Raw genomic sequence first — 8136 nt, 5'->3', positions numbered from 1 at the left:
CTCCCGTTGTTCAGTCCCAGCTCCTGCCAACCTAGCAGTTTGAAAGCATGTCAAAGTGCAAGTAGATAAATAGGTACCACTCCAGAAGGAAGGTAAACGGCGTTTCCGTGCACTGCTCTGCTTTTGCCAGAAGCGGCTTAGTCATGCTGGCCACATGACCCAGAAAAAATGTCTGTGGACAAACGCCGGCTCCCTCGGCCTATAGAGCAAGATGAGTGCACCAACCCCAGAGTCGTTCGCGACTGGACTTAACTGTCAGGAGTCCTTTACCTTTACTTTTTTAATCAGTTGCTACTATTAGCATTTAATCATAGAACCATATAATTATAGAGTTGGAAGGGACTCCCAGAGGCATCTAGTCCAACCCCCTGCAGTGCAAGAATCTCAACTAAAGCATCCATGACAGATGGCCATCCAACCTCTGCCGAAAAACCTACAAGGAAGGAGGTTTAGGCAACAAAATATCAGCATGAGTAAACAAGAGCACCTTCAACTGACAACTGGAGGCAAACAAGGAGGGCAAATGTAACTTCAGTGGTGAAGGCATTCCAGAGTCAGGGTGCCACCACAAAGTAGACACTGCTAGGAGACCCTGAACTATGAATCCTAGAGGGGAACAGAAACAGAGCCTTCTCCCCACTATTTTTTGGAATTGAGTCAGCTGAGAGTAGAGCAGGCACCTACCTCACAGGATTGTTGTGAGTATAAAATGGGGAGAGGAAGAACCATGCACACCACTTTGAGCTCCTTGGAGGAAAGGTGGATATGAATGTACCAAGTTAATAATTGTAAGCCTGATGCCATATGATCCTCACCAGGTATTAAAATAATCTTCAGCAGCCTTAGTCTTGGTGCAGTGGGAAGCTAATCAGAAACAGGGACTTTTTTGTGGTGGCACCCAGACTATGCATGGAATGCCTTTCCCAAGCACCGGGTTCTCTTCTCTGTTCCTCCACATGCAGCTGCTGGGTGACCCTGGGCTAGTCACACTTCTCTGAAGTCTCTCAGCCCCAATCACCTCACAGAGTGTTTGTTGTGGGGGAGGAAGGGAAAGGAGATTGTGAGCAGCTTTGAGACTCCTTAGGGTAGTGATAAAGTGGGATATCAAATCCACACTCTTCTTCTGCTGCTGCATTGGCTTCCAGTATGTTTCCAAGCACAATTCAAAGTGTTGGTGCTGACCTTTAAAGCCCTAAACGGCCTCGGTCCAGTAGACATGAAGGAGCGTCTCCACCCCCATCATTCTGCCTGGACGCTGAGGTCCAGCGCCGAGGGCCTTCTGGCGGTTCCCTCATTGCGAGAAGCAAAGCTACAGGGAACCAGGCAGAGGGCCTTCTCGGTAGTGGCGCCCACCCTGTGGAACGCCCTTCCAGCAGATGTCAAAGCAATAAACAACTACCTGACATTCAGAAGACATCTTAAGGCAGCCCTGTTCAGGGAAGTTTTTAACGTGTGATTTTACTGTATTTTTTGTTTTTATGGAAGCCGCCCAGAGTGGCTGGGGAGGCCCAGCCAGATGGGCGGGGTATAAATAATAAATTATTATTATTATTATTATTATTATTATTATTATTCATTGGTCGACCCACAGTACTGGCTTTTAGATGTCTAGTTTAAAACTTTACGTATTTTTCTCAACATTTTGAATTTGTGTTGGCAGCACTTATAACTTTTGATTACTTTTACTCACTTTTCTTTTATCGATTATTGTGGTTTGATTTGATCTTGACATACCGTTTTACAGAACTCTGATTGTAATCAGCCTTGGGAGCCAGGAATGGCAGAACGGCAGGGTGTAATAACTTAATTCTGTAATAAATAAGAGGACAAAGTCAGGCTGGCAAACGAGGACTGGGAGAATTTGCTTTAAAAAAAAAGTATTTAAATCAAAGCACAAAAGTTGGCACATCCAGTGTGCTTCCTCCCAATTCTTGTTTTTAAACAGAGATAGGCCTCCAAAAGTCAATTTGCAGTTCCTCTGATGTGCCACTCCTTTTTTGATGTTTGGTCCTGCCTCGTGATCACTGTGTCTGAAATGCAGCCTGCCAGCACGAATTCCTCATTAGCCAAGGGAAAGGAAATCTCACTTGCTGGGCTAAACAATACAGTTTGCGCAACATGCTGTTCAGAATCTACAGTCCTGGGATAGAACAGGCCTTCCCTCTTTATGCCAGAATCCACAGGCCCCTTGTCTCTGATCTGACACCTGGAAGCAAACAGCATGTTCCTCTGGAATAGACCGGCTGACTCATGGGAGCAATAGGTATTACATACCGTAGTCCACAATATTGATGAAGTAATAAACCTTAATGGCAGACGTTTCACGGGCTTGCTGGTCGGCCTTGAGTTTAACAATGCAGCTAACAAGTTCAAACTGTGTACTTACCAATCTCTTCGAGTGATGCGAGATTCCTGGGTTGCAGGCATGCCTTAAACCAGGGTCTATGCTTCCTTTCAGACAAATGAGGCACAGTGGAGATGCTGGTGTCTTTAGGATCTATGGTTTATTTACACATATATGCAACCTGATCTAAGATCGGGAAGGGCTCATAGCTTTGGCATCTCAAAAGGTCCCTGCTTCTTTTTGTGATAAATATATTTTTTTATTGATTTTCCAATATTGTTCCAATAACAGCCTCGCTGTAACAATGCCAATTTTATCCAGTTATTAAAACCAATTATTTATATACCGAATTATACAGTTTAAGTGACTTCCTCACATGATAGTTTTGATGGGTTCCTCTTTGTTTTTTATTTTTATTTTCTGCGTTCCAAAATCTTAATAATTTCAATTACATTCCCTTCAAGATAGTAATCCCCTATATAATAGCTACAATCTTATGGTTTCAATTTGTGTCGATATATTAAGTAATTTATAACGTTTCAAATGAGCTAGTCTGTAATTATTGTTCTTTCCTGTGTGTGGTAATTCCTCCCCAGGATGTTGTCCCAACCATATATGGTGTTGTGTCCTTCATTCTTCCAACTGTTAATATTCCCCATCATGATTCAGAGGAAGCGGTTGTCTCATAGTTTTCCAAAAGCCTCTGCATCACTTTTTCCTGTGATTCAAGAGTTTGCTAGAGACCCCTCTGTTTCAACAAATCCTTGCCATCCCCCCCCCCCAGTGGCGTAGCGTGGGTTGTCAGCACCCGGGGCAAGGCAAGTAAATCCCTAACCCGTGGATTTGCACCCCCTGACCCTAACCCCCAGATGTTGCGCCCAGTGCGGCCGGCCCCCCCCCCTGCACCCCCCACGCTACGCCACTGCCCCCTCCAACCTAGGAAGAGCGGTCTGATTCCAAACTGCCAATGATTAATAAGAAAACCTCTGACCTTGCAGTTGGCAGACTCCTTTCAGCTGAAAAAATTATAGTCAGTTATCTTTCCAGTTAGATTACATTCCAAATTGTTTCAGTCTCTTTCGCATTCCTTTGAAAATAACGGAGAGTGGGGGTGGTTTCGTTCTATATTCTAACATAGTCCTTTCAAAGGGTGAAACTCCCCCCCCCCTCCATTCCATTCATCTCTCACGCACAGTTCCAGTTTGATGTTAAATTTCATGTTATTAATCCAGTTTCTTCCACCTTCACTTTTTATATTATGTTTTAACCTTGCATTCCGAGGAGGGTTGACGAATCAGAAATGTAAAAGAAAAACTTTGAAAAACAATCACAGGCTCCCCCCCCCTCCACCGTCTCTGGCACCGAATGAAACTTTATCTCAATTCCAACCTTTAAATCCTTGTAGTCTCATTGCCTCCAGGGAAGTGAGTGCCAGACCTCAGGGCAATCTGCAGATGAGAGCCCGTTCCTCTCCCACCCAGAGAGGGATTCAAAGAATGAGCCCCCCCCCCCCCGATCAATCATTCTTTGTTTATCTCCATCTGTTTTTCTCCCTGTCTTGAGGGCACAGGCAGAAACAGGAAGCCAAAAGGTCCCTGTTTCTTCCATAGCTGTAGCCTTGCACTCAAATGGACAGCAAGCACCATGCCCTGCCCCATCTCCATCTTATTCCAACCGACTGGTATAAACCTTAACCTTTTTAATCCTCTGAAGAAGGAAGCCTATTCAATTTGCGCTTTTCACGCTAACCCCTTGGAGGCTCTGAAATTCATAATTGTTTATCTCCCCGACCTGGCCCCAACTAACATCTCAAGGAAGGTTGCCTGACTTAACCTAAAATAAGGTTACCATATTCCCAAAAGTGAAAATCTGGACATGGTTGTTGAGCTTTTGGGGGGAACATCTCTCCCCCCCCCCAAAGAAAGTTTGGGGACTTTCGGATTTTCAAAGCATTTATTTTTTTAAAAAATGCCCTACTTGCCGTACGTCTGGGTTTCCCTGGACATTTTGCCAATGTAAGAAAAATCCGCCCTAGGTGTCAGCCTAGTCAACTTTCTGGGAAGTACATAGATTACAATTTCCTGTCAGCTTGTTTTCGTTGGATAATTTTAAATATATTTTAAATAGGTTTCAGCTGCCCTAAGTATTGCCACGGTAACGAAAAGGGAAGATACACTTTTTTCAAATAAAACCCCAGCAAGAACTACATTTGGGAAATGAGGGTTGCTGTTTTTTAAATGTACAACAGTTCTGCTCTCCCCTTTTGCACCTGGTTGCCCTTAGAAACAATGAGTTCCAGAATACAGCACAGCTATCCAAGGGCTGTGATCTCCTTTCACCATCAAGTACAGGAGCTTCTTGAGTGCCTGGATTCCAGTGTTCAGTTTTGAGTGAGTTGTCTGCCTCTTGTAAAGACTTAGAATATTCCACTCCTGGGAACTCCATTTGATTAGGTAGTGAAAACAGTGTAATTAGACATATCTCTGTGCCAGGAGGGTATAGATAATTCTGCATGCTCTGCGCAGTCTTGCAGAGCGAACATCTACATCCACTGGGAAGCCAGTTCCTCTTATGCCTTTATTCGTACTTGCGTAAAGAACTCGTAAAATATTTGCAGAACAAAATAGCATCCGTTTGAGTCATTAGCATAGCTCTACGCAGTTCTGTTAGCAACATTTGTGTATTAAAAAGAAATACTTTTTTTAAAAGTAAAAAAATTAAAATAATGCCTCTTAAATATTGCATGTTTGAGCACAGAATACAGGCCTGTTTTCAAAATTGGCCTTTCAATATTTCATTCCTTCCCTTCCCTCCCTCATTTTACTTCTTCCATGCTAGAATGACCTGTCTCATTGACTGAATGGAAATTTACAGAAGCATTTACAGCAGTGGCCTCAATTAAATAGGCACTTAGTCTTTCTTTAAAACTGAACTTTAACAGAAATCTAATTTACATAACAAGCACTCAGATCCTATTATGAGGCAAATGGAAACACAGTGTTGTATTTTATCCTTTCCAGCTGACAAACAGAAACAGAGCTCTGTTGAAAAGCACCTACCCCACCTACTCATAATGACAGAATTTTTTTTTTTGGGGGGGACAGCAATTTGTACATATTTTTGCAGTGTGTCACAAATGCACACATTTGCCTTGATCTTGGGAAACACAGGTAGAGCAGAAAAGGGTGAAAGCCAAAGGCAGTGTCTGCTGCAGAGGGGTTATCTTCACTCAAGACCTGAAAACCTCATCATCAGAGGAAATATTCTGGCTGGAACACAGTCTTCAGACAGATGAATTCTGTCTGGAACATCTCAGGAAGCACAGACAGCCCTATTGTTAGGCAGAGTGAAGCAGCTGCCTCAGGGAAGCAGGTGAGGAGCAGTGGTGAGGTGTTGGGGGGACAGCACTGTGTGTGCTAGATAAGCCTACCTTTTGACCCTTAAATGGGCCTGATGCTACCTGTTGCAATGGAGGACCTCCAACATCCAGGTGCTAGTCTAATCAACTTCTGGATGCAGAATTGTGGGGGCGCATTTTGTCATCCATCCCAGGCAGAAAAATCTTTTGCTGCCTCTGAGGCAGCAGTGGGGCACTGCCACTCCCCTGACCTATAGCTGTATGTTTTGCTGCTGCTCTTTAGGTAGGAGATAGGATGGGGTAAGGCGGCAGCGAGATTGGCGCGGCGCAAACACAACAGTGGAGGCAGTCTGGTGCTCCTGCTGGGACATTTGCGCTGCATTGAGAGCCAGTGTGGTGTAGTGGTTAAGAGCAGTAGTCTCGTAATCTGGGGAACCGGGTTCACGTCTCCGCTCCTCCATATGCAGCTGCTGGGTGACCTTGGGCCAGTCACACTTCTTTGAAGTCTCTCAGCCCCCACTCACCTCACAGAGTGTTTATTGTGGGGGAGGAAGGGAAAGGAGAATGTTAGTCGCTTTGAGACTCCTTAAAGGGAGTGAAAGGCGGGATATCAAATCCAAACTCTTCCTCTTCTTCTTCTTCATCAGCCTCCCTGCTGCCTTACTGCTCTATTTCCTGGTAAGCAGCAGTGGTTTGACTGGCGAGAGATCACGTGAGTGATACAACACCCCTCCTCACCATCCATTACTGCTCTTAGGAACCATCTTGTGTAGACATCTGCAAATGATGATGGAAGGGAAGTACCAAAAAACTTCACCAGCCCCCAGGAAAGTTTTCTGCATCAGTAGCCCCCCAGGAATGCCACTCTGATGACATTATTGGGCGCATGTGAGAACTCTCCTATCTCATAGAATCCAACCATCAGCACACAGTTCCCAGATACATCCAAGGATACATGAGGAGACTAAGCAATGTTCCTGGAACTCATACCTTACAACTGCTACTTGAACCAACAGCCTACCTGGGAAGCAGGGCCAAGGCTGTCCACACATCCCTGCGACAGCATTTTCAGGCATGATAAGCTCCTGACAAGTGTTGGAGGGAAGGATGAGGAGGGACATCATTCCTCCTGCATTTATTGCCCCATTCATTTAGTGCACTTCAACTTGAGATCTTGGGATAAAGGGCAGTATATAAATCTTAATAATAATAATAATAATAAACTTCCAAGTGCTTCACAAATACCTTTACAATAACCTTTTAAGATGGGCCAGTCATCTCCTCATATAACAGATACCAGGGCCTGAGAACATAATTGTCTAAGGCAGGGATGGGGAACTTTTATCAATGTTTCTCAGCCTGAGGGCCGTATTCTCTCATGGAGAACCTTTTGAGGGCCACATGCCATTGGTGGATGGGCCTTGGGGCAAAAATGGGTAGGGCATTGGATGTGACTCTTAGCTTTGTACAGTGGGCTATATTCTAGCCCAGAGCTTTCCAAACTGTGTGTCATGACACGTTGGTGCGTCGGCTGAAGTGTGTAGGTGTGTCACACGAACACTCTTCCTGGGTCTAGAAAGGGTTAGTTTAACCTTGAAAAGTTTGGAAAGCTCTGCCTAGCCACACAAAAGTCAGAGGTTTCTACAGCCACACTCCTTCCATATGTACATTTCTCGTCATCAATGCAAGCAAGAGGCTTTATCGCAGTTCAAGGACATGTTCCAGCTGGGCAAGAAGTTTCCCCCACACCTAAGTTGCCTCGAGCCTGACAGTAAATAGCTTTCAGTGACTAAAATAAGAGAAGAGGTTGGTTGAGGACACAATCTTCAAAGTGGAACTGAGTTCAGATCTTGAAAAGGGTTTTGATTCCGCTACTCCTACCCAGCTCCTCCTTGCCAAGACATGCAGCTTTCTGAACTCATTTAAAGTTAATAAATTTAGTTTAGTCCTCTGTTTCTCTTTATGTAAATTAATTTGTTGATGCTGCAGGGGAGGTTTGGGGTCATTTTTTTTTTTGTACCCTTAGGTTTGTATACATTGAAATTAGCATCCCAGGGCTTATTTACAATCCTGTAACACGTTAGATAAAGATAAAATGATTACACTCAGACTTGTTTAATCCATGCTTGGTAAATATGTTTAGCTGATCCCTTAAATCCGGGTATTGAAAGACTATGAGCAGTGAAGTATTTCGGTGTGAAAACAGGACTCGCAGACCAAGGCTGGCTATGACTTTTTGCTGGTAGAGGTGATGACGAAGATGGGTTTGTTCCTCTCCTTATTCCATCCACAGGTCAACTGGACTGGCAACTGAACCCCACTCCAACACAGCAATTGGGATAGGGTCCTTCATGGTGCCTGAGGCAGCACCCGAGGCTGTGCACAATCCCCACCCCACCCCATCTGATTCAGGGCCTAATTTTGTGTTTTGGAG

General features: G+C 44.5%; 1 long non-coding RNA gene across 1 annotated transcript; it reads right to left on the bottom strand.

Annotated features, from left to right (window-relative positions):
• Nucleotides 1-1690: 1690 nt before the first annotated feature.
• On the bottom strand, nt 1691-3502 carry LOC309373367. The gene is made up of 3 exons (XR_014170003.1): nt 3336-3502; nt 2387-2451; nt 1691-1809 (listed from the first exon to the last, which is right to left on the bottom strand). It is a non-coding gene; the product is annotated as an uncharacterized lncRNA (long non-coding RNA).
• Nucleotides 3503-8136: the final 4634 nt, after the last annotated feature.

Source organism: Podarcis melisellensis (assembly GCF_964234715.1).
Source record: "Podarcis melisellensis genome assembly, chromosome: 1".
Taxonomy (NCBI): Eukaryota; Metazoa; Chordata; class Lepidosauria; order Squamata; family Lacertidae; genus Podarcis; species Podarcis melisellensis.
This window is presented reverse-complemented; position numbering and strand designations above follow the sequence as displayed.